This window comes from Otolemur garnettii, unplaced genomic scaffold (genome assembly GCF_000181295.1).
Source record: "Otolemur garnettii isolate 467f Iridium unplaced genomic scaffold, OtoGar3 scaffold00072, whole genome shotgun sequence".
In the NCBI taxonomy this organism is placed as follows: domain Eukaryota; kingdom Metazoa; phylum Chordata; class Mammalia; order Primates; family Galagidae; genus Otolemur; species Otolemur garnettii.
In genome coordinates, this window is record NW_003852467.1 from 996,565 (window position 1) to 1,022,775 (window position 26,211).

Sequence of the window (26,211 nt, forward strand, 5' to 3'; positions counted from 1 at the left end):
TGGAGTTCATTAAAATTAAAAAGAAATGTGCATTAGAGGACACAATGATGGCTAATTTTATGTGTTAACCTGACCAGGTCAAGGAGTTACTCAGATAGTTTGTGAAATATATTTTCCGAGTGTGCCTGGGCAAGTGTTCCCAGAAGAGGGCATTTGAATCAACAAACTGAGTAAAGAAGATCTGTCTTCACCAATGTGGGTGGACATGACATCATCCAATCTGTTGAGAACTCTCAATAGCAAAAAAAGTTGAAAAAAGGGGGAAATTCATTTTCTTTTCTTGAACTGAGACATTCATCTTCTGCCCTCAAACATCAGGGCTCCTGTTTCTGGGCCTTCAAACTCTATGATGTACACCAGTAGTGCTCCTAGTTCAGTCTTTTGAATCCAGGACTAAAGAGAGCAGATGTTCACAAGTTGTAAACCACAGTGAAGACAGATCTCCTGGTTGTGTCAATAAATGCCTTTGTGCTTTGCTGCTTTGTGTGTTTGTAGGGGGTCCATCAAGCCTTCTTCCCAGAAGGCACATACTCTCAGGGACTCAGTCATGGTTCTACCATTCATTCTGCCCCATCTACAGAAGAATAGACATTTCTTTGGATTTCTGGTGTTTGATAGCATGTATTTTTAGTGCTTTTGTAGATTTTCTTCTGACCTTAGAATTTCTATGAATCTTTCAGGGGATTTTTAGAACTGTTTCTACTTCAAAGAGCTTTTACATAAATCATTTCAATTTTATTTGAAAGTTCAAATGGAACAGCTAAAATAAAACAAATGGCCTTTCCTTGATAGGCGTGTTGATAGAAATGTTTCTTTTTGCACAAATGTAAAACTATCAAATAGAGGCTTAATTACTGCTTTAAACAGTGGTTCTTAATGGCAAAGTTGTTATTAACCTTAATGGCAAAGTTGCACATTTATTAGAACAGGAGTCAACTAGGTAGGCTCAGAAGTTGGTTGGATTATACATTTAAGTGCATAATTGCATTTTTCAATATGCTTACCAGTATAATCAAATGTATAAATTAACAGATGCATTTCCTGCATAAGTATTTATAATTCGATATAATCTAATAGGTTGAAAATAGTATATTTTACTCGACAGCAATATACAATTTCATAATTGCTCCTTTTTCCTTGTATCTACTCTAGCAAGACAAAGTATATGAAATCAAAGATCATGTTTTAATAAATTTAGATGCCTAATTAAGTGAAATTATATCTGAACTGATTTAAGAATTATAAAGCATATTAACATTCCAATGGTCTAATTTAAAGAATAAAATTGACTTAATTACTATGCTATTATAAGTTAACATTGGCATTTTTTTAAGGCCATGTTATGAATTAATATTACAAGGGAATTCAGAGGCATTTGATCAAACTACTGATCATACTGTAGTTTCTATTTCTCATAAATTTTTATATAGGAAGATTTCAGTTAAATCAAATCTTCCTTAAAAGAAAAAAAGAAATAAGATTTAAGATTTTTATACATCACTGTATGTGTAATTTCACATCATTAGAGTGTAACTAACACTATATGATAATTTAATATTGTGTATTATTTTTCATATGTAACAATCCTATATGTACTAGGAAAGTCTAGCCAATGAATGACTTGACTGAAAACATATGAGACTCTAAGCAGATGTCCCATTCAAGTCTTGCCTAGGCTCCTGACTCATAGAAACTGTGAGACAATAAAATGTCTATTGTCTTAAGCTGCTAAATTTGTATTAATTCATTACACAATGTAAACATGCTTTATAATTCTTAAATCATTTCAGATATAATTTCACTTAATTAGGCATCTAAATTTATTAAACTAACATAAATAAGACAAAAGCAAGATCAGGCATGCTGCCACTCTGTTCCCATGGAACTTTCTATAAGGTCATTTGGAATTTATTGACAACTTCTATAACTCCTAATTTATCAACCTTTCTCATTAGTCTATATCAACATGAAGACTGATATTCTTACCTAAAATTTTAGAGCCTTGTACTGTGCCTAGTATACAGTACAGGCATTCATAGTATAGTATAGTAGTATAGGCACATAGTATAGGCAGTCAAAAATATTTCTTGTTAGATATTAACCTGGGTAGTGGGATAAATTAGGAATCTTAATAAGAAGATCATAAAAGTGAAGTGATAGGAAGGTATTAGGAAGAACTGTTTACAAAGAGAATAAGATTTGGTTCCTAAAATAATAGTTAAGTCAACAATTCTCCACCTTTGAAATTTTGGCTTGTTGGGTTGAAAAATAAAAAGAAACAATAGGCTAGATGGGACTCCAAAACAATAAGAATAATCATACAATAATAAATGAAAGTTAGTTAGATTGCTTTATAGTTAAATTTCCAATATTCCTCTAGGATGAGAATAGTGGAGGCAAATAAATAGATCGTCACAATAAATTATGAAGCAAGTACAACTGCATGAGAATACAAGCACTTTTTTTGAGAGAGATAGAGATGAGTTGTGTATATACTGTGCGAGAGAGAGAGAGAGGAGAGAGAATTGTTTAGTATCCACAGATCTGCTCTTTACCTTAAAAAAATGAGGTTCAATGTTATTTATATTCACACAATAAGGAGAGCAAACAGGGATAGTACATGTTGAGGACATGGTCTATTTCCACTGCTAACTGATTGATTAAATAATATCTTTCTGGAAAAAAAAAGCGTCTCATGTAATGCCATAAAAAGGCTAGTAAGTTGCTTTTTCAGACTAAAAGGCATCTTTCTATCCTAAAAATACGTCGAAATTAAATGTTGGCTATATAGTGATACTCCTAACAGTTACTGAAAGCTATGGGTATCAAGAGCACACTGAGAAGTACATGAAGTTCATAGATACTAGCCCAGGTAGAACCAAAGATGTTTAAATTCATCGCCTTCGCTGAATTGCATCTTAAAGATTTTGATAAGATTCTAGTAGGAAAACATATTTTAAAAATATAAAAAGTGAGATGTGTTATTTAATATATTATTTGAAAACGCCTAGAGATATTTGTGAGTAGACTGATTTTGTAATGATGGGTTTAAAAAAAAAAAAAGTTCAAAGATGTGGAACCTCAAATAAAAAAGGACCAGGCACCATTTCTGTGAAGTTTCTAGGACATTTGTGGTTCCAGAAAAAAATTAAGTCTGGCAATTCGAGGTATAAATTAATCTTGGTTTATGAAGTTAATAACCATGCAGTGGGTATATTTTGTTAATGTTTTTCCCTCACAGCAAATGGGATTCATGAGATTTGGGTAGATTTATGAAGCTTACTTCATTTTTTTTTTCACTTTCAGACAAGAAATCATTTCATCCCATTGAGAATCTAGGCCTGTTTGAAAACTCTTTAAGTATTGAAATGCTTATACTTAACTTAGTAATAATTTCTAGTATTTAAATCACCCTAACCTCCAACCTCCCCAAAATAAGATAGGCTTTTGTATACTTAATGCCAGAATAATTCTACTTTTTATTTCAGTCTCTAGTAGTGATGTTTCCATAATTAAGAATTTCTTCCATTATTCCTTCATCTTGACCTGTCTTTTATAAGTCAAATAATACTGTCTTCCTTAATCCAAAAAATTTCTTTAAATTATTTCAAGCCAACTCCTTCCATATTGCTGTACATGTGGAGACCTTTGTTCAATAAAAGGGAAACTAGCTGAGCCCATGCCCACATCCTCAAGGATGAGGGCAAGATCCTCACCTTTGACCAGCTGGCCCTTGACTCCTCCAAGGGCTGTGGCACTGGCCTACTTTTCAGTCCTCTTAAGAGCCAGCAGGTGTAGTGGCATTTTGGCAAGGCCCCAGAAACTCTGCATAGCCACACAAAACCCTGTATCTGCTCAAAGGGCTGGAAACTGGAGCATACCAGAGGCTGATAGGCCAGCAGAGGCTACAAAAACTAACCCTGGACTCTATTGTCTTATTTAAAAGATTTTCAATTAAAAAAAGGGAAACTAAGAGTAATACTTTAAAGTTACAAGTAACTCTGTGTTTTGTAAAATATCTTACTACTAATTTTAATGATTGTGGAGGAAATATCTGTACTCCGTGGTACTGGATGTAAGGAAGTAATTTTGAAGAACTGGTTTTCCTTTTCATCACCAAATGGTAGTAAACTCTTCAAACTAGTTCAAATAAAAATAAAAGAGATGATTCAGAGTTATAACATCTTACAGGTATCTTTAATGACATTAAGCTTCAGTAATTTTATTTGCAGAAGTCACATAGTATTTGTTCTATTTACAATTTGTTATTTGGTTATTAAGTATGAAATGTCCAATTCCCTTAAGTATTGAATTTGACCATTGATATCTCTGATATTTCACTTTGACACTTCTTGCTTCATTTTTATTGTTTAAATTATATCCTCACTCTTTCAAATGCCATTTTGACTCATGGTTATCTTTCCCAAGAATTTTTAGAGCAATTTTTGTGAAACCATGTGATAATTCATGTTTGTTTTGAATATGAGTTCCATCTTTTTACTTACTCTTTCATTTTGCATTTAATTTATTAATATAGCCTAAGCATTAACCTTTAAATAATTTTTGTGGTTGAATTACAAGGATGCTAATGAAGCAGCAATCCCTTTCTATTACTAAAAAGAATTTAATATCGTGTTTCTCAGAATGACTCTCATTTCGTAGATATGTTCACAAGCTTGAATTGAAGTTAAGAGTGAACGCAATGTGATTATAGCTCTAGAGCTATTAGCATCCCGATTCATTGAATGCCATTGCCATTGCAATTAGGGAATTATCTTAGTAAATACCATAGAAGGAAGTTTCTTGTAAATTTTAGACCTTGTCTCCTACCAAAAATATAAAGAAAGAAAGCCAAATGTAAGAGCATGCATCTCAATATTTGTTAACAGACATTGAGAAGAGAGATACTTTCCTTTTTCTAATCATGTCCTTTCACCTTTTGAAGCAATAACCTATTTTTCCCCCCAGTTTAGAATCGAATCAAACAGCACTTACACCCACATATAGGCTACAGTTATTTTCTCAAGAAGATTACAGTTACAAGTATGTCTTTAGAACATACTTCTAAAGACTAATATGAACACATTTTCAACCTGAGTATGAAATTATCTTACCTCAATAAAAATATAAATAAGAATACATAAAGCAGTTTGAAGAAAAGTAATTAACATGAATCAGATACCAGTGATAAAGGTACACAGTAGACAGAGTAAGATTATATCAACCTCTAATGTGCTGAAAATAAAAAGCATAGACAGCCGGCTAAATCTGGTTGAAGATTTTATGAAAGCTAGCAGAATAAATATTATTAGATAAAATATAAACAATTTAATATGGAATGCTAAACTATATTGGCTAACTGGCAATAAGGAACAAATGGTTTACAAAATAGTTCAATACAACCTTGACAAGATATTAATATTTCTCTATCAAAGAAAACACTTCCAGATACTGACATGTTTATAAAGAAATATTTCCAGCACTGGGCTCAGAAATTTACTTTTCTTTCAAATTAATAAACACATAGTCACACTTATACTAGATCTGACATATTCAAAAACTTTTCGTGGGAATCACATGGCTCTGGGCAGAAGTATTTTTAACCTTGCTTTCCATTGTGTGTTACATTTGAAAAAAAAACACCATATAGTTGTGTAAATGTCCAACATAGTGCTGAACACATTCAGATTACTAGATTTCCCTAGAGTGCCAAACCTCTCATATATAAAGTAGATCTCATGTGGCTTGGAGATTTTAGACCTTTGAAAGTACTTAACTCTTATTTGCTGCCACCTTCCCAAACTCCACTCATTTCATGAATAAGAAAGGGCCATGTTTCATCACAGGGGTTATTACTAAAATGAAAAACATTTATTTCATTCTTATAAATCCTAGAGCTAGAAGGAGCACCATTTGCTAAGCCTGATTGATTTTTATTAAAATGTAGCATAGAAGTAATTTCTGTTAATTTGGGCTTTTGAAGGAAATATTGAAACCCAGCTTAAGTGCTTAATAAACATGTATTTCAGTTCCAATGGTATCCATGCCTTTCTTAGCACAGTGGCAAATACAAAAGACACCCCTTAACAGGCAGTTATATTAGGAGCATTTCATACATATCAGATAGGAAGCATGAGTATTTGGATTGGGTTTGGATCACAAATATTGTTGGCCCATTTTCAAAGAAAAAATATAAATTCAGAGGATATATAGATTAATTAAATTATATAAAGGTTAAGACATACTACAACAACTATTTTATTATTTTTTAAATGTCTCAGATTATAAATGACACTGACATATAAAAACAGGAAATTTCTATCCATAAGTGGTAAGCCTTACTAAAAAAAAAGAGTCTAGGAAGAGTATTATGAGAAAAAAAAGAAAGGCAGCAGGACTTGCGTCATCAGGTTAGAAAGTGGCCTGAAAGTAACATTTGGGGGAAATTAAGAAATATGCCAGGAATCCGAAGTCTCTCATAATTATTTCATTGTTTCATACTTTCTTTAATTAAAAAAAATAGGCCATGGACATGGGAAAATAATTTCAGAGATGAACAAAGTATAATATGAATTAAAAGTTTTGATTCTCAGATTCACTTTTGTAACCTAAGAAAGGAAATTTCAAAATGAAGAGTGTATCTACTGGGGCCTCTGGGATGGACCAACTTAAGGATGTGGTTGTAAGAGGGGTGCCTACAGAGAAGGTAGGTATGTTTGTTGGGGAAAAAGGGAGCACCAGTGGCAGAAGATGTGAGGATCAAGTTAGGTCAATCAAGATCTCTTGAAACCTCTTTGAGTGTATATGAGTTAATATAGGTAACAATATAAAAATTATCGCAAAAATTCATCTTATCTTTGAAAAATACATATGACCATAAATCATATAATAAGTAACAAAAACTTATCTAAAAATATAGTATTTCATACCAGACACTAATTATAACCCATTGATATGCTATAATACTAAACAGGACCCTGGTGACTGCCTTTCTAACAGCTACTTCTCCTTCCTTCTTTTTGTGAGTGTACCATTCCCTTTACCAAAGACTGGTTTATCCACAGGCATTGGATAAGAATCTATGAGTGGCAAGGAGAATTCTGCTGTGGGGATTTTAGAAAAGGTTTATTTACCTCTTGGAAAAAGAGAAGTACAGGAAGAGATCCCACTGGTCTTCCCCTAAGAACAGTTGGATGGTGTTATGTGAAAACTTCAGTAGCTATTTTGGATTCACTAATGTACATATTTAAAAGAAGTCAACAGACTGGGGAAAGCTGAGCATAAACACCCTTGTAAGTTTGTCAAGAAAATAAAATGACTACAAACAAAATCTCTTACCGCCTTATTTTAAGATTTATTAAGTATTGAATTTCCTTGTTTTAAATAATTTTTCTGAAATTATAGATTTTTAAGGTATATAGTGTAATATTTTAACATACATAGACATAGTACACTAATTACTACAGTAAAGTTAATTAACATATCTATCTCATCATGTAGATGTCATTTGGAAGGAAATGAAACAAGATCTACTTTAGCAAATTTCGAGTATACCAACTATAGGCCCCATGTTATATTTTAAATCTCTAGAAATTATTGATTTTACATATTTGAACCTTTGTACCTATTGACCAATATCTTCCAATTTCTTTCAACACCTGTGTCTGATAACCACCTTCCCACTCTTGTTTCTTATGAATTCAAAATTTTGAATTAGTTTTTAATTTTAATTTAAAAATAATAATTTTAAAATATTCAGGGGCATGAAAGGATGTTTTCATATCTGTATACACCTAAAAAATTAAATCAGCTGCACAGGGTGCTCTCATGCAGAGGACCCAACGTGGCAAATGGATAGTCACCTTTAGATCAATTATCTAAGTGAGTGCATTGGGAATCAAAACAGAGGTGACAGGAGACTCCTTAAGTGAGGGAAAGGGAAGTGAAGTGGGGCAACTCACTCAGCAGGGTCTGAGGTACACAGGCAAGGCCTGCGCATGTAGAGAAATCACAGAGGAGAGAGCCTTGGGGTGCCACACTTCCCCCACAGACATTGCAATCAGAGCCATGTGAAGCCCACTCCACCAGGCTGCTGGACTGACAAGAAGAGCTGAGTGGATACTGTGCAGCAGTACTGATCTGGAGAGAAGGGACAGCAGAGTCTGGCTAGCTTATGAATCTAGATGTTGAGACTAGAGCCATTTTTAAGTCCCAGACCTAGAGTGCTACATCTACCTGGGGGTCAGATCTATAGATGCTGCCTCCCTATAACCCCTACTGGGACAGGGAAGGGGCAGGAAGCCAGGGGCTCTTGCATGCCCTATGAGTGTGTGCCTCATGCCCCCACTGCCCTTGTGGAACTTGGACAAAGCATAGACCCTATGTCTCCTGCTGCCTTCTAGATGGCCCCACACAGACACAGCTGCCACAGGACCCAGACTGGGAGATAGTTCATGGACCTGAGCACCTGCTGCTCCCATCAAAGCAGCCCAGCAGCCACTGCTGTTGCCTAGATAATACCACCAAAGACAGATCTGAGAGGTGGAAAATATTTGAACTCTATACTGACCTGCCACTACTACTGATGGACTCAGGTGGGGCAAGTGCTTATGCAACCATGCACTGGCATATGCTGCTGGCACTAATATAAATAGGTGGGGTGACTGCTCATGCTGCATGTGCCCACTACTGCCATAAATACGCCACATGTGCCCATAGCCCACCACTCCTTGCACTGACAGCTCATGACAATCACAAGAGAATAAGGAGACTCAGAAGAGGATCAGTGCATCTGCCCCTCCACTGCCATGTCATTCTTCCAGAGTTGGACTCAAATGTACCATCCAGGGACCTCTCCCTCTCTTCACTGACCAACAGAGTTCCCAGCAGAGAAGAGCAGATATCCACAAGTTATCTGTTTTAAGCTAAGAAAAGTTATTTCAGATAAGAAGGAACTGATATTAGAACTCTGGCAACACAAAAAGACAGGTCGTTTTGATGATCCCAAAGGATCACAATAGTGCTTCAATAATGGACTCTAGCCTAAAGGAAATTATTGAAATATCAGAGATGAAATTCAGAGTATAGAAGGCAAATAACATCAATAGGATTGATGAGAAAGTTAAAAAACAACACAAAGAAACCCAAAGAATAATTCAGGACATGAATGAAAAATCCACTGAACAGATAGATAATATAAGAAAAAGAATACAACACAACTTCTAGAAATGAAACAGTCATTAATAGAATTTCAAAATACAGTAGAAAGTTTTAACCAAAGACCAGACCAAGCAGAAGAAAAAATTTCAGAACTGGAAGACAAGGCTTTTGAACTAACCCAGTCACTCAAAAAAGAAAAAGAATTAAAATGAACAATCTCTCAAAGAAATATGCCTCTATATGATGGGAACAAATATACGAATCAGAAGTATCCCTGAGTGAGAAGAAGAAAAAGCAAAAAAAGCATGGAAAAGCTATTTGAGGAAGTAAGTAAGGAAAACTTTCCTGATATCACTAGAGATATTGATACCCGGGTACAAGAAAGTCATTGCACATTTTGAAGATTCATGGCAAATAGGACATCACCAAGGCAAACAGTCATGAATCTGGCAAAAGTCAAAGTAAAGGAGGATATCTGCAAAGTGTGAGATGAAAGCATCAAGTAACTTATACAGGAAAACCCAACAGACTAACAGCAGACTTCTCATCAGAAGCCAGAAGGGACTGAGGTGCCATTATTAGTCCTTTTAAACAGAATTACAACTAGCCAAGAATTGTGTGTCTTCCAAAACTGTGCTATAAATAAAGGAGAAATACTCTTCCAGACAAGCAAACACTGAGAGAATTTGTTACCGCTACACTTGCCCTAGAAGAAACCCTTAAAAGTATTCTATCCATAAAACAGAACAATCAATACTCACCAGTATCAAAATGCTTGGAAGTTAAAACTTATGGCTCTTACAAAAAGACAACACAAGGGAGAAAAAGAGTAACAAAGAGCAACTAAAGAGTAACAAAGAGCAACTAAGAATAACAAAACCACCATGAACAAAACAGTTGCTCACCTATCAATGCTAACATTGAATGTAAATGGTCTTAATGCTCCACTTAAAAGTTACAGATCCAGGCAGCAGCACCTGTGGCTCACAGGAGTAGGGCGCTGGCCTCATATACAGGAGGCGGCAAATAAGCAACACATTTAACCTGCAGAAATTCTCATAGATGCAAGGTTAAGAGGTGGAAAAAAATACCCCACACAAATGGAAACCAAAAGCAAGCAGGAGTAGCCTTTCTCATCTCACATAAAATTGACTTTAAATCAAAAATGGTAAAAAGAAAATGACAAATGGTCATTACATAATGATAAGAAAGTAATGTAACAAAAAGATATAACAATCCTAAATATATGTGCACCTAACACAGGAGTTAAGCAAAGCAATAAATGGAAACATCATAATAACTGGGAACGTCAACACTCCACTAAGAGAACTAGACAGATCAATGAGGCAGAAAATCAAGAAAGAAAACAGTGATCTTAAATAGGACTTTAGAAGAAATGGACCTGACAGACAGTTACAGAACATTCTACCTAAAAACTACAGACTATACATCCTTCCCATTAGCACATGGGACATTTTCAAACATAGCTCCTGTGTTAGGCAACAAAACAAGTCTCATCTAATTCAGAATAATCAAAATTATACCTTGCATCTTGTCAGACCCCAGTGGAATAAAAGTATAAATCAAGAGGAAATCTCAAAACTACATAAATAGGTGGAAATTAAACAACCTGATACTGAATGATCATGGGCCAATCACAAAATCAAGGTGAAAATCAAAATTTTTTTTGAATTGAATAACAAAGATGACACGAGCTTCCAAAATCTCTAGGATACAGCAAAGGCAGTCCTAAGATGGAAGTTTATAGCCTTAAATATATACATCAGAGGTTCAGCACCCATAGCTCAGTGGTTAGGGCTCTAACCTGGGCTGGTGGGTTCGAACCCAGCCCGGGTCTGCTATTCAACAATGACAACTACAACAACAACAAAAATAGCCAGGTGTTGTTTTGTTTTATCAATAGAACAACATTTAATCAACATGGACTGGGCACCAGTAGTTCAAGCAGCTAGAGTGCCAGCCACGTACACTGGAACTGGTGGGTTCTAACCCAGCCTGGGCCTGCCAAACAACAATGACAACTACAACTAAAAAAAAAAAAAGCCAGGCATTATGGTGGGCACCTGTAGTCCCAGCTACTTGGGAGGCTGAGGCAAGAGAATCTCTTGAGTCCACGAGTTTGAGGTTGTTGTGAGCTGTGATGCTGTGATGCTGTGGCACCCTACCAAGGGCAACATAGTGAGATTCTGTCTCAAAAAAAAATGTATACATAAGAAAGACAGAGCATAAATTAATAACCTAATGTCATGACTCGTGGAGCTAGAAAAGGAACGAACCAAACTCCAAGCTAGCAGAAGAAATAACCAAGAGTAGTGCAGAGCTAAATGAAATAGAATCAAACAAGAAAAAAATACAAAGAATCAATGAAACAAAAAGTTTGTTCTTTGAAAAAATAAACAAAATCAATAAAACCCAGCTAGATACAAACATAGAAGAGAAAGGACTCAAAGAAGCTCAATCAGAATTACAAAAGGGAACATTACAACTTACATCACAGAAATACAAAATAGTGTCTGTGACTACTATAAAAACTTCTATTCAAAGAAGCTAGAACATCTAAAGGAAATAGATACGTTTTTTTTGAAATACAATATCCCATGTTTGTATCAAGAAGAAATAGAAATACTGATGTATTGATAGTGAATAATGAGATCAAAACAATAATAGAAAAGTCTCCCAACAACAAGAAAGCCCTGGACCAGCCCGGGCTGGGGATTCGAACCCGCCACCTTAGGTGTATGTGGTTGGCGCCTTAGCCACTTGAGCCACAGGTGCCGAGCCACAATGGCCATTTCTTAAGACTTTTTATCTACTTAAACCTTTAAACCTTTTAAAATCCTCTAAATAGATAAAATAGATTAAAAAAAAAGATAAAAAAAAAGACAAAAGGTCTTAAGAAATGGCTATTGCAATGGAAAATATTTCTGTAGTTATATGTCATTAGTAAAAATATAATATGTTGGATTCAGCAAAAATATAGTGATCATGTTTTCTGATTTTTTGAAAGCAACTGCATGTAAACTTTGGTAGGACAGTTTGATGAGAGATGAGCCCAAAACCTTTGTGTTGTAGACATAATAGGACAAAGTGGCTTGGCTAAGGTCTTAGGGCTGCTTATGAACTATCAACCAATAACTGTTCACATTGAGTCTAGAATGATTTCCAAAACTTCCTACATATGGAAATTAATAGTAATGTAAAAGATACATGTCTGACCAACAGTCACCTCACAATTTTCCAAGGTGAATATCAAGGGGTACTATTTCTGATGCCTCAAAAGTGCCTCCCAGGACTATTATTGGGGTGTGGCTCCATATGGTACTTAGTGTTCTGGGATTTGTGATCCCCTCAGTCTTTTTTTTTTTTTTTATCCCCTCAGTCTTTACTCAAGGTCCTGACTTGAATTTCTGATGTGGTCTGGGATTCTTGTCTCCAGTATGAGGAGTATTTCCTCAAATCAAAACCATCATTTCTCTCAGGGAAGAAAGTGATGGTGCCATAGCCTGGAAGATGGAACTTTCCTGAGGTATAAGTAAGAAGGCACCTAACCCTCATATCTCTTGCCAGAGCTTCTCAAGGTAAACATAAGTGGGGAAGCTGGACTTTGTAGGCTACTCTATTCAAACATGAGTGGTACCCTGTGTCTTCGGTCTGGGAAATGCTAGCTCCATGACCATCTCTGATTTGTCCAACTTACAGAGATTGGGTTGATAGTCCCAGAATAGAAATGATAGATGGGGAAGCTGTTGCCCAAAGCACTGTTGGTAGATTATTATAAGAAAAGAATGATCAGAAACAAGAAAAAACAACATTGTCCTATACTTTCCCTTTGTCAGTAAAACCAAAATTCTTGAGGACCTTTTGTTTTAAAAAAAAACAACCACTTTCTAAAAGTAAGATGTTGACTGTCAGGATGATTTTGTGAGCTCCAGATTCTTTGAGGTAAACTGCATAGTTCCCAGTAGTAATGTTCCTTTTTTTTTCCTCTTGACCCATATTTACAGTGAAGAAATATTTCACATTTCTACTAATTAAATATATGTGTGTGTTTGGGTTAGCGAGTGTATGTGTATCCCTACAATGACAATAACAGCAACAATAAAAGATCAGTCCTCACCCAGTAAAAAAGTTTCAAGTGGTTTTTAGTACAACTTCTGGAGTCATTTTGCCTCATTTTCCCAATTATTGGTGTTTTTATTATATGTATATTACCCCCATGGATACTGGTACTTGTGGCTTCAAATGCTTCTTCAAATTCCTCCAACTTTCATGGTACAATGGGAAAGGCAAAGTCTGATTTGAACACTTCCCTCCAACTTATCCTGTCACCTATAGTCCATTACAGGGTACATATCTACCCCAAAATCTTTCCAAGCCCCTATTAACACTGTATGTACTAGTTAAACACATCCTTCCTGCTTTCCTAGGGATTTCTCGTGTTTTGTTCTTTAGATGTTGTCGATATTTTTCTTTCTTTCTCCTTTCTATATTGATTCAGATGTATTAGATTGCCAGGAGTGGCATATCAAAGTGCCAACTGGTTGGCTTAAACAAGAGGAATTTATTTATTTATTCATTTTTAGTTTTGAATGCTATAAGCCAAAGGGCAAAGCATTAGCAGGGTTGCTTCCTTCTGAAGATTGTGAAGAAGAATCTATTCCATGTCTGCCTTGTGGTTTCTTGTGGTTTTCTGGAAGCAATTGGTATTTCCAGGTTTGTAGATATATTACCCAGTCTCTGCCTCCATCTTCACATAGCTTTCTCCCTGTGTATATCTTCCCTTTGTACAAGATGTCACTGTTATTAATTTTTCCCTTATTAGAAGAACATCATTAGATCTTCCCTACAAAGATGTTAAAGAGAGTTTCTTAAGATTGAAATGAAAAAATGCTAGACAGTAACACAAACCTGTATGAAAAAATAAAGACCTTTTATGATGGTAACACATGGAAAAAGATAAAACTATTATAAATTTGCTTTTTAACTATAATTTCTCCACAAAACATAAAAGAAAATGCATAAAAATTATTATAAGTATAGTTTAATGTGTATATAATATAAAGATGTAATTTGTTACATCAATAATGTGATGTGAAGGAGAATGAAGCTGTAAAGGAATAGAGATTTTATATGCAATTGAAGTTAATTTGGTACCAATTCAAAATAGATTGTTATAACTTTAGGATATTATATGTAATTCCCATAGTAGCCACAAAGAAAACATGTAGCAGACGACTGCTATTAAATGTTCTACTGGAATTTCTAGCCAGCACCATAAGGTAACATAAAAGGAAATAAAAATCACAAAAATAAGATAGGAAGAAATTAAGCCATTTTTATTCATAGATGTCATGATTGTCTTCATTTACAATACAGAAGACTATACAGAAACTCCCAGCACTAACAAGTGAGGGAAATAAGGTCAGAATAGATCAAGGTACAAAAATCATTTGTGTTTCTATACAGCAATAAATACAGAGAAACAACAGTTATAAGTGCAATGTAAGTTGAGCATCTTTAATCTCAAATGCAAATTCCGAAATGCTCCAAAATTAAAAACTTTTTGAGGGGCTAACATGACACTGCAAGTGGCAAATTCCACATCTAATTTTATGTGACAGGTTGCCATCAAAAATGGAGTCAGAACTTAGTTTCGTACACAAAATTATTTAAAGTGTTGTATAAAATTTTTACCTTCAGGCAATATGTATAAGGTGCATACTAAACATAAATAATGTGTTTAGACTTGAGTTTTATCCCTTCATATATTTCATCATGTATATGCAAATATTCCAAAATCTGAAAAATTCTGAAACACTGGAATTCTCAGCCTGTACCATGTATAATCATTCCAAAACAAAACAAAGAAAACCTAAAACACTTAGGTGTAAATCTAACAGAGCATATATAAGACTTGTATGCTGAAAAGCATAAAACAGCAATGAAAGAAATTAAAAAAAGATATTAACAAAGTTACAGGATAGATTTATGGTTCAAAATCTGAACACAGTAAAATAGTGATTCTTCCCAAATTGATATACAAATTTAACATATTCCTATAGGAATGTATAGGGTATTGATAAAATATGATTCATTAGATGTACTTTAAAACTTACTTGGAATAATAAAGGTACTAGAATAGCTAAATGATTTTGAAAAGAGAACTAAGCAAGAGGAATTTTAAGACTAATTATATAGCTATTGGGATCAAGTTTTCATGACATTGATGATGGGTGTAATAAGGATCATAAAATGTACTCATACAATTATGGTCAACTGATTTTTGACAAAGTTGCAAAGCCATTCAGTGGAAGAAGGGTATAGATTTTACAACAAATTATACTGGGGAAATTAGACCTTCATAAGAAAAAAATAAAATTTGAACTTTGTAAACATACTAAAGAAAATCTTGGGATCTAAGGAATGTTTAACAGTTCTTATTCATTACATAAAAACATGAACAATAAAAGAAAATATTAATGAATTAGAATTCATAAAAATTTAAAAAATTTGCTCTATGAAAGTTCCTGTCAAATATATAAAAAGCAAGCTGCTGTATGCAAGGTAATCTTTCCAAACTACATATCTAACAAAAGTTTTGTAAGATAGATTATATAAATAATCCTGAAAATTTAATAGTTAAAAAAGAATTTACAGTTGACCCCTGAACAAAACAGTGCAAAACAGCGCAGACATCCAGTGCAGCCAAAAACTTGTATATAACTTTGATTCCCACAAAACTTAACTATTAATAGCCTACTGTTGACCAGATGTCTTCTGATAACCTAAGCAGTTGCTTAATGCACATTTTGCATGTTATATGTATTATATACTGTATTCTTACAATAAAGTAAAATAGAGAAAAGAAAATGTTGCTTTGGCATCTGTAGCTCAGCAACTAGGGCATCGGCCACATACACCGGAGCTGGCGGGTTCAAATCCAACCCGGGCCTGGCAAACAACAATGACAACTATAACAAAAAAATAGCTAGGCTTTGTGGTGGGTGCCTGTAGTCACCCACCAGCACCTTGAGAGGCTGAGGCAAGAGAATCACTTAAGCCCAACAGTTTGAGGTTGCTGTGAGCTGTGACATCACAGCATTGTACTGAGGGCAACATAGTGAGACTCCGAAAAAAAAAAAAGAAAAGAAAAGAAAATGTTGTCAAGAAAATTATAAGAAAGAGAAAATATAATTTACTAGTCATTAAGTGGAAGCAGATCATCATGAAGGTCTCTATACTCATCATCTTCATTGTCCTCATGTTGAGTAGGCTGAGGAGGAGAAAGAACAGGAAGGGTTGGTCTTGTTGTCTCAGAGGTGGCAAAGATGGAAGAGGTAGAGAAGATGGAAGGGGAGGCAGGAGAGGCAGGCACACTCAGCATAATTTTATGGAGCTACACCAGAATTTCTGTCTGAATTTTCACTTTTTAAATTCTCTAAAAGTTTCTATACAGGACCAATCTTTTTTCCACCATTTGCTTTAGTTTAAATGCCTGGATCATAAAATGGTTCAGGCCATTAAAAAAAAGTTAAGATCTGTCTTGAATAATTAGAACCCTTCTGTCAGATTGCCTAATGCCAATTTGTTTTCTGGCACTTCTATGTCCTATCTCTCATCACCTGGCCCTGGTTCGGAAGCACTCATCATCTCCATCAAGTTGTAGTCTGTTAATTCCATTGGTGTTGTTTCTACTGGTTCTTGAATTGTTTCAATATTCATATCTTGAAACCCTTCACCCTACGCTTTTTTTTTTTCCACATTCATTATCTCTTTCATAATTTCCTTGATTGGCTCTGAAATAAATGCTGTGAAGTCATGTACAACATCTGGATAAAGTTTTTCTTTTCCAGCAGTAATTTGTTGTTTCAGATCTGATGGCTCTCAGGGCCTTTTCTACAACAACAATGGCATCTTCAGTGTTGAAATCTTCTACTTTCATGATTTTTATTCAGGGTTTTCTTCCACATTGCTGCCAGTCTTTTCCATAGAGTACCATGTGTAGTAAGATTAAAGGTCCTTATTATCCCCTCATTCAGAGGCTGAATTAGAGACATTATATTTGAGGGCAAATAGGTCAATTCAGCATCTTCTCTGTTGAACTCATGGGGTTCTGGGTGGCCATGGGCATTATCTAATATCAAAAGAACTTATAAAGAAATCCCTAACCAGGAAGATACTTCCTGACTCCAGAGCAAAATTATCTATGGAACCAATCCCGAAAAAATAAATAAATAAAAGATTGCCAGTGTTCATGCCTTCTGGTTGCACAATCGAAAAATTGGCAGCTGGTTAGGTGTTTTATAGATAAGGGCAGTCATTATAAACCCAACTGCATTTGCAAAAAAAGTGTAGAGTTATCCTGTCCATCCTTTCTTAAATCCTAGTACTTGCTTCTTTTCTTCCTAATAAATATCCTTTGTGGCATTTTCCCCCCAGAATAAGGCACTTTTTTTCTGTATTAAAAACCTATTCAGGCAGAAATGCCTTACTCTCAATGATTTTCTTAATGATGTCTGAAAACTTGAAGTTTCCTCTCCCGTTGTCTTGACATTTTTAAAGTCAACTCTTTTTCTAAAATCATTAAACCATCCTTTGCTGGAATTAAATTCCCCAAATGTAGATTCTTTATCTTATCTTTGTTTTAAGTTGTCATGTAATTACTTTGCTTTTTCTCAAATCATCTTAGAGTCTATAGGTACCTTTTTCTTATCCTGCACCCATATAAAAGTTGAATTTCCAATATGAGATAAAAAGTTATTTTTCAAAAAGTACATGGATTTTACATCTCCTGGTATAGCTTCAGTTAAGGCTTCACTAATTTTCTTTCTTTCTCTCCTTAATAGATTCTGAAATGATGGGTAAAAACAGCTGTAGACCTCAATCTATGGTACATATGAAGCAATTCAATTTTTTTTGGTAGTGTCTCAGTGCATGTGGCTCAAGTGGCTAAGGCGCCAGCCACGTACACCCAAGGTGGCGGGTTCAAATCCAGCCTAGGCCACCAAACAACAATGACGGCTGCAACCAAAAAAAAATAGCCAGTGTTGTGGCAAGCGCCTGTGGTCCCAGCTACTTGGGAGGCTGAGGCAGGAGACTCGCTTGAGCCCAAGAGTTGGAGGTTGCTGTGAGCTGTGAAGCCACAGAACTCTACCCATGGGGACAGCTGGAGGCTCCTATCTCAAAAAAAAAGAAGATATTGGAATACTTGAGCTTATTGCAATAGCAACAGGAGGTGACGACAATATTATACAGTTATGGTTTAATACTGCAACCTTATGCTTGCTTACATTTGTACAATCTGTGTGTGGGTATGTGAAAGTTTTGACAAATTTTAACTTTTCATGATAGATTTGTGGATATTTCATGGCAGAAAATAATAAAATAAACTGGTATCTACATATATTTTATGCATTCATGACATACCTAACTTTTCTTTCTTCTTTTTTTTTTTTTTTTTGGTATGTCCAGGCTATGCTGCTCATCTGCAAGCATTTTCAAATTGTTGATAATATTTTAAAAGAAAAAAAATCTGTGTATAAGGGGAGCACACACTGCAAGGCTGTGTCATTCAAGAATTAACTGTAATTAGAACATAAGCAAAATATACGAAAGAAAATGTTCAAAGTGGATATACAGAGAGCAAAAAAAAATACATGAAAAGAAGTACAACTTCAATAGACTTATAGAAAATACCAATTAAGACTAAGGTGGGATTTCAAGGTATCAATACATATGTATCAGAACAGCTGAATAAAAATGGTAATAATAACAGCTATAGGCAATGACATGGAAGAAATGGATCACTCGTACATTGGTGGGAATGTAAAATGGCACTTCAACTCTGGAAAACACTTAGGAATTTCTTTAAAATAACAGATGATATATACATCATTGAGGGAAACTGGGTGAGGGTACCACTCTGCACTTTTGGCAAATCCCGCAGGTCTATAATTAGTTCAAAATGAAGTTTAAATAAGTCTATGGATATTGTGGAAAGATGAGCCATAATCTGAGATTCCTTTCAATAAATGTAAGTAACAATAGACTAATATCCAGAAACATAAAGAACTAAAAATCGATTCCATTGCAAAAAGTAAAAAATAAAATAGGCTAACAACATGAACAGGAATAATCAAACAAGAAACCCGAATGACCTATAAGAGATACTGGTTAAGGATTCTGTTGGTGGTCAGTAAATTGAGAGCTACTTGCCAAGAGCATATTCATTTGAAGATGCAAAATTTCTGTGACATCAAATGTGCTTTTGAATATGTATCTTAGGGCAATCATTTCATATTTGCAGGTAGAGAAAATGTATAAGAACACAATAGCTCTCTTCGGGATACCCTCCCAAAAAAAGTTAACAAAGTATCATTTATATGGAGAATATGCTACAAGTATATAATGGGATGTTAAGTACAGAAAAAAAAATGAATTGAAGCTTGTAGAATCAACTTGGATGATTATTGAAAACATAAATGGAAAAATCAAATCACTAAAAACAAAGTAAGTTATGCTTTTGTAAAGTTGGTAAATATGTAAAATATGAGTATTTATGGACACATTTATATGTAGGTATATAGTAAAAGCATAAAGAATGAAATAAGGATGTTGAACACATAATTCAAGAAAAGTATTTCTTTTGAAGAGGTAGTCAGGGAAGGGAGTATAATTGAGAAGAAGAACACAGAGGATGTTTAAAACATACTGGCAATGTTTGTTTCTCAATTTTGGTGATGGTTACACAGTGCTCATTAAGTTATTTTCTGTGCATGTTTGTGTGTTTTAAATACTTCCTAGGAAATTAAAACAAAAGCGCAAATGTACTGAAGTGCAAAATTCAAACTCAAACTAATTAACAGCTTTTTAATTATAAATATATGTAACAAAACAAAGTAAAGGAAATCCAGGAACTAGTCTTGGTTATATAAGTATGATCACAATGTAGAACTCTTCCTGGATCAACAGTCCCATTTGATGTACCGATATGTGTTAATGATGGCAATTATTCTCATTAAATAACTCAGGGATGGTACTAGAATAGCCTTGTCAGGGCCAAAAAGATTGATAAATTTGATAACCACTAATGTACATTAAATAGTATGGAATTTTAGTTGTTTGCTTTCAATTATTTATTTCAGTAAAAGGAGATAGATTGTAACTACTAGAAGTTCTTTGCCTAGTTATTTCTTTTCCTATTTAACTATATATTTGCTTATGTTCCTTTTTAGACTATAATATTTAAAGCTTCTAATAAATGAAATATAGGAATAATCAGATTGAGGTCAGGTTTAAGTAAAAATGAATTTGGTTTGTCATTAACCTATGGTGATTTTCTTTAATTAACACTCCCATTCACCTCCGCCCTTTTTTTGGAGACAGTCTCACTTTGTCACCCTGGGTAGAGTGCTTTGGCGTCAGAGCTCACAGCATCCTCAAACTCTTAGGCTCAAATGATTCTCTTTCCTCTGCCTCCCAAGTAGCTGGGACTACAGGCACTCGCCACAACGCTTGGCTATTTTTAGAGATGAGGTCTCGCTCTGGCTCAGACTGGTCTCAAACCTGTGAGTGCAGGCAATCCGCCCACCTAGGCCTCCCAGAATGCTAGGATTACAGGCATGAGCCGCTGTGCCTGGCCTACATTCCCTTTTAAATGGATATTATTTATCAAATTTGATTATTCATTGTCAAAACTACATTCAGATTAGCTAAATTTGAGAAAAATTACAGTTTTCTTAACTTCATGTATATTAAGAATAAAATCCCAGAATTAACTCCTTATAAAAGCAACCCAGTAATTTCCCATATACATTAAACAATTATACTTCAATATATCTGTTTAAAAAGATGAAACTTTGGCAGTATAAGTTAGCTGACTGTCACAAAACCATTGGGCTTGTCACAGTTTTAAAATTCTGAGTTCTATTCTGCACCTTTCAAATATGATTACACAAATCTACAGCTTACCATTTCCAAAAAACAAAATTTCATAAACCTAACTATTCCAGTGGTTAAAAGCTCTCAGAGATGGGTTCAGTGACATGTGTCTGTAGAGTTAGCTACTCAGCAACGTGTAAGCCCAGGAACTCAAGTCCAGGCTGGGCAAAAAAGCAAGACCCAAGCCTCTAAGAAAAAAAAAAGTCTCTCATTAGGAGAAAATTATTCACAGTAAACCTCTATTTTGTTCTATTAATCGAACAAATACTATATATTTTTTCTTGATTACAACTGGAAAGCAGAGGTTTTTAAATTAAAAATTTCAGAAGAATATATGAAAAAACACAAAAACAGTTCAGAAATACACAATCAAACCTGTTGGCCCATTTATTTCCTATTGTGTTTATATGTATGTTTGTGCGTATGTGTATTCCTATATGTAGTACACATAATAACTGCATCACATATGTAAATATTAATATATATTATTGGCATCAATTACATAATTAATGTATACAGCATGCACTGTTTTTTTTGAGACGGAGTCTCATTATGTTGCCCTCGGTAGAGTGCTGTGGCATCATAGCTCATAGCAACCTCCAACTCTTGGGCTTAAGGGATTCTCTCGCCTCAGCCTCCCAAGTAGCTGGCACTGCAGGTGCCCACCACAATGCCGGCTATTGTTTTGTTGTAGTTGTCATTGTTGTTTGGCAGGCCCAGGCTGGGTTCGAACCTGCCAGCCCTGATGTATGTGGCCAGCGCCTTAGCCGCTGAGCTACAGGTGCTGAGCCTACAGCATACACTTCATCTAGATTTTTACTTTTAACTATCAGTCAAAAATAATTTGAAGCCTTGTTTAAAAAATGAAATTGAACCACACAAACAAAATTTTTTTCTCAGTATCCCACGGCTACTAAATGTTGGAGCAAATACTCAAACAGGCAATCTGAGTCCAAATGTGGCACTCTTATTAGCCTGTTGCCCATATGGTAGACCTATAACGTGTGTATGTGTGTGATTGAAACAGAACTTAATCACATTCTTGAACAGCGTGGTTTTTGAAAATACATCACTTGAGTGAATGTAACAGATTGTGATCATTTTCTCAGCAGGGCTCTGTTTCTCTTTATTCACCATTTCACTTTTTATAGGAGTATATATACACACACATTCTATATTTGAAGCTTTACTCTGAATACAAAGATATACAGACATTAAGTGACCACATATGCATGCAAACCTACTCACACATGTAATCATACATACATGTAATCATGTATACATACATTGAGCTCATACTTTACTTAGTTTTGTCTTATCCTCTTATTCTCAAGATATTTTTCTTCTTAGTGTATAATAAGCAAGTGTTTAAAGCATAAATTAAAAATGACTGCTGCTAGACATCTACTCTCCAGTGTCAACTACTTTAATTTGTTTAGTTATACAGTAGAACTGTATATTGACCATCCACAGGACTGTAATAAACTGGTCAACATATGGAGGTGGTTGACATAAGGAACTAGGCCTATGTACTGAGACATACATGTGGTGTATGTCCAGTCTATGAAAATTAGGTCAACTTAAGGAGGTGGTTGATGTGGTAGGTAGGTGGTCAACTATGGAGATCCTACTGTATTTGATTTTAGTTTTTCCAGTGATTACCTCCTTATCTCTAAATAATTCATATACATATATGATACCGTATTTGGTGTATCAATATTTATATATCGTCTATTATCTATGCTTTAGAATCTATTAATAGTTTATTTCCCCTCAATGTTACTACAACCTTCCAAACATTGCTGCTTTTATCTTCTCTTTCTTTGTGATAGTAAAATTTGTACTTTTATCTGTATTGCTTATTCCATCAATATATATATAATATCTTTTAACTCTTCCCATTGCAAGATGAGTATACTAATAAATTCTAAAGAATTGTATATGTTCTCTGAAATCCTTTTACTTCCCACCTACAACCTTTCTAGATCAATTTGCCCTTCTTTCAGTTGAATCTATTGCTTCCCTGCCCTATGGGAATGTTTACTGCTAGTACAACAACTTTTATTTTTGGTAACATTCATATCCAATAGATAGATTTTGTTCTCTATTCCAGTTTCATAGCCTCTTGTTCCTAACTTGGAATTACAATATATTCATAATTTTTTTTTTTTTTTTTTTTTGGCCAGGGCTAGGTTTGAACCCTCTACCTCTGGCATACGGAGGCCAGAGTCCTACTCCTTTGAGACACAGGCGCCACCCTCATAAATATTCTTGATGATATTAGTCATGATTAATTTCTAAATTCTCATCTGTTACCTGAATATCTCTGCTTTCTCTGAGGTCATCTGCTATGTTTATCTTGATCTCATTGTTTCATTTTGGAATACATACTCTAATAGCGCACAATTGTTGTTTAGCAATTCATATTTAGGGAAGTGGCAATAGAAAAGTAAATTATGACTTTTTATTTGCACAAGTTTGTCCATTGGCAGGTTTTATGTTAGGGTGAAAAACATTCTGCTTTTATACCTAGTTGCTTGGCATTATATACTGGCCTAGAGGGGAATGAAGTTGTCTGAACCTCAGCCTGCTCTCCAAGTGAGTGGGAATTTCTGGACACTGATGCCCCCTCCCAGGAGTCCATATGGCAGCTTTGTCTCTCTTCTTACCCTCTGTGCATATGCTCGTTGATGGCTCCTTCTAAATAGTTGTGTTTTAAATCTCTTTATTATACTTTTAATGAGAATTTTCATTGAAAGAGAGAAGATAAATGCAGGTTTCAGATACCATTGTGATCTAGAAGCCTTCTCTCATGTCATTTAAAATTTACATTCTGAATTTCAGTCCTGACATGTTCAGACTCTGTGACCCAGACTCATTTTTCTTATTTGTAAAATGAAGGTCAGGATATTTGCCCACAGGGTTGTTGGTAATAAATACGGTTATGTAGGCCAAACATCTTAGTATTGTAACTGGAATGTAGAGGATGCAGTCAGTGTTTGATCTTCCTCCACTCTAAATTCAAAATGCTGGTTATACCAGTGCTTCTCACAATTGTTTGTAATCTGGAAGAATGTCAGACAAGCCAATCCACAGTGAGAATGCAATTTCATAATGGCTATACTTAGTGTTTCAAAAATGATCAGAAAATAGAAAAAGAAGCATTTGAGTGTTCTCGTGGAAACCAAAGAAAACTTTACAGAAGAGGCAATGCTTAAAAATATACATGTAGAGAAAAAATTCTCATCTTTTGGCTGAATTTTCTTATAGTGACTTGAATAATATTATTAAATTGTTCTCTCCATGTCCCTTTTGTTAGGCTAAGTAAATAATTTATTTTTAACATTTACAAAAAGAGACTAAAAAATAATTTTCTTGAATAAAAAATCAATTCAGAGCTTTATTGTTATCAACATTATATGACTATCTATGAGTATATACTGCTTTCTGTCTTAAATTCTGTCCAAATCACAATTAATAGTAATTCTTTCTGCTAGCTATGAATTTACCTTCTAAGAGAGAGCATTTTTATAGAAAATATTAAATAGTTACATCAGCATATACACAAACATGTCGATGTTTTCTTTGACTTGTTGCCTAAATTGAGATACATACAGTGACTGTCATAAAAGTGAAGTAGAATTTTGGTAAATCATTCTGATTCTCTTTTTCTTCATTGTTATCATTGAGCCATATAGGCCCTGACCTTGCAATATCTCTTCAAGCCACCATGAAGTACATTTCTTTTTTAAATGTGGGAGAAAGTTTGAAAGAAAAAAAAAAGATTAAGAAATTAAAAGGAAGTCTGTAATTATTATACAAATTCCTGGAGAACTAGGCCACTTACTTGAAGTGGACCACAAATTTGATTTTAAGCTGCCCTGATCATTTATATGATTCAATATGACTATTTTTTATTTTAAGGAATTCATATACTGAAGATAAGCCCAAATCATCTTAGTTCTAACTATCAGTCATTGCCTTATTTAAAAAAGACAATAGATTAATACTATATTATGTACTTAGTAGATCTTAATTATAGGTCTGTAAAAGCATGTATTAGGTGCATATTATTTAAATTATAGTCATTCTTAAACACTTCATTTTGTCATCAATATCCATGGAGATCCAAACCGTTACCAGAGCCTACTGATTTTACCAAATATATCCTAAATTTGGCATCTTTTCCCCCTTCTTACATCTTCTGCCATAATTTAATGTACCATCATCAACTTTAAACTGGATTGCCACAATAGCCTCCTAAAAGGTTTCTCTGCAATATGTCTCCTATGTTGGAACCAAAATAAATTTTTAAAGTGTAAACTTGATCGTGTCTTTCTTCCACTTAAAATACTCCAATAGCTTTCCATCACCAATAGGATATAAACTGAATATCTCACTGTGGTCCATGTGGCTGTTCATGGCTGTTTCTTGACTATGTTTTACATCAATAGCCCCTTTGCTCTTTCAGCGTTAGCACTACTGGCCTTTAATTTGTTCTTCAAACACATTGTAATTCTCCATAGCAGAAACCTTAGATTCCTTCTCTCCTAACCCTGCTCAATTTAGCTAATTCTTTTCCATGATTCATATCACATCTAACATATCATTATCTCTGGCCCTTCAAACCATACCACAGTCCCCACTATATACTCTCGTATCACTTCTGCACATGCATAATTTGTAATTTTCACATATATTTTTTAACAATGTAATTAATATAGTCTATGTCCTATAGAATGTTAGATACAGGAAATTATGAATAGCATGTTGTTTTTTTTCTAATTACTACATTGCAAAATCCTAAAATAGTGCTTGCAACATTTTCTATAAATAGCAATTGAATGAACGAATGGCTGCATCTAATGACGACTTTTAGAAAAAAAATGTGAAATCACTCACAGGTACACAGAATTTGAGCCTATATGCCCAGATAAAGACCTCAAGGTCAATTTTTTTTTTTTATTAAATTCAAGCTTGTGAGCTTTTCATAATGCTCCCTTTGCACAAATTGAGGAGAGTGTTGATGACACAAATAGGACTAAAATTATCCTCATTCTTGCTAGATGTGAACTATAATTTTCTCTATAA